The sequence below is a fragment of the Sinocyclocheilus anshuiensis genome, unplaced genomic scaffold (assembly GCF_001515605.1).
Source record: "Sinocyclocheilus anshuiensis isolate Anshui unplaced genomic scaffold, SAMN03320099.WGS_v1.1 scaffold379, whole genome shotgun sequence".
Taxonomy (NCBI): domain Eukaryota; kingdom Metazoa; phylum Chordata; class Actinopteri; order Cypriniformes; family Cyprinidae; genus Sinocyclocheilus; species Sinocyclocheilus anshuiensis.
In genome coordinates this window covers 831,571-833,535 of record NW_015552574.1, presented here as the reverse complement: position 1 = coordinate 833,535, position 1,965 = coordinate 831,571, and the positions used below count along the sequence as shown (strand labels likewise).

The 1,965-nt window shown below is 40.3% G+C and overlaps 1 protein-coding gene across 2 annotated transcripts in view; it reads left to right on the top strand.

The window, feature by feature from the left end:
* Nucleotides 1–1,965, top strand: part of jupb (junction plakoglobin b) — a 90,140-nt gene that overhangs the window by 65,321 nt on the left and 22,854 nt on the right. The gene's annotated exons all lie outside the window — the stretch shown is intronic.

Here is a 1,965-nt window from a genome sequence, read left to right as displayed (position 1 = left end):
ACAGGTTCTTATACGGTAGTGGTGCTATATAGCACCTTAACCACTCCAAAGAACCGCTGAAGAACCTTTTTTTTTAGAGTGTAGGACTTTGCTGAGGAACCCTTATGCTCAGAAACGGCCCTGGTTACAATATAAACACATGGAGTTATTTATATCTCACCTACAATAATGTACAGTATTTGAAAAATAATGTGTTTTTTGAACATTAAAGCATGTCAGCATATTCTGTTACACCAAATACACAAAATAATGATCTTTAAAAAAGCATCATATGACCCCTTTAAGTCATCGAGTCATTTATTCATTCACTTGATTCGTTCAAACGGCTGATTCATTCAGGAGTGAAGTAAATGGTTCTTGAATGGTCCATGGAATCATTAGGCTTGTTCGAATTGAAGTGGATTATCACCATCAGACCGATCGGTGTGTGACATCAAAGTAGAGACCCAACGCAACAGGGTGCGGCACGGGACAGCTCTTGATGGGCGAGTGCGGGTGCGGGCGGGAAGAGACTCGTGTGTGTGTGTGTGCGGGATGTGGGAGAATAAAATTATTCGTGGGATTCCGTCAAAATAGAAATTATCTAAACATAAAATGTCTAAAACATATAAATTGTTATTTATGTGTTGCACAAAAGCAAAAAGAACAACTAATAACATTAAAATGATTAACGCGCAAGCTAGGCAGAGTTTCTATTTATAACACGTGTTTAAAGGGTTGCGCAAAGTAGCCAATCACAGACTCAGCTATTGATTTCTGGAACGCAATGGCCAATCAGAGGTGATTAAGTTAGAATCCACTCACCACAGTGCTGAAATAGCGTGCTCACGAATCCTCTCATTTTAACACGAAGTGTAGACATTGTGAAAGATTCATTGTGCATATGTTCATTGTGTTATAACAGAGCTTTATGAAATCGCGATGAACTGAGATGTCAGCTTTTAGTGATAATAAAGGAAGCACTGCTCGCATTCTGCCATGCCAAACCATGCACGCAGCAGCCCATGCTTGCTTTTCTGTTAAAATAACAGTGGTTTGTGAATGTTGATGCTTAGCCTAAATAACAAATATTTTATCGGGAGCATTTATGCTGGGATGTTGTGGATCTTAGGAGATGTTACAGAATCATTTAATGTAAATTTCTTTAATGTGCTGAAAAAAAAATCTATATAGATTACTTTTATGTGGGCTTTTGCGGGCGGGAGTGGGACAAAACATGTCGCGGGCGGGAGCGGGCCCAGATAAGATATTTTTCTGCGGGAGCGGGTGGGCGCGGGACAGAATCTTGCGGGAGTAGGACTGAAAAAGCCGTCCTGCGCAGGTCTCTACATCAAAGTACAGAAAGCTATAGAGAGCAGACGGCTCCTTACGCTTTTGAATCGCTCTCGCGGTACTTTGATGCCATACACCGATCGGTCTGTGCAGCGGCACTTCAAATCCAACGCGCCTATGGCCAATGGTTCAACGCGCCTAATAATTCACCCAATTCGTTCAAAACGTGCATTAAGAAATGAAATGCCGCTGTGTGTTGCTCGGAGACGAACAGTTCTGCTTTGTCTTTATATTTTCGTTGGCAAAATTTAGCAAAACAGACAACATTGTGTCTAAAATAGCACAATATTAACTTCTTATTTACTGAAATGTTGTATAAGATCAGTTTCACATTTGCACTCGTGTGATATTGCACTTAGCCTATTGCTCATGTGATATTGCTTAACTATATGATGTAAATATGAGACAAAAACTCAAACAGGGGCATTTTTGCCCCATAACTTGAAATTTAGGGACATTCTAACTACGTTCTCTAGGCTCCATCACACAGTGAGTTGTTGCCCTGCCTCATATTTGTCATCAATTAGCTGTATGAAATGTCAGATGACCCACATAGGTCTGGGGCGGGGAAAGTGCGTTAAATGTGTTAATAATTTTAACGCGTTATTTTTCACCGTAATTAATTAATCTAAT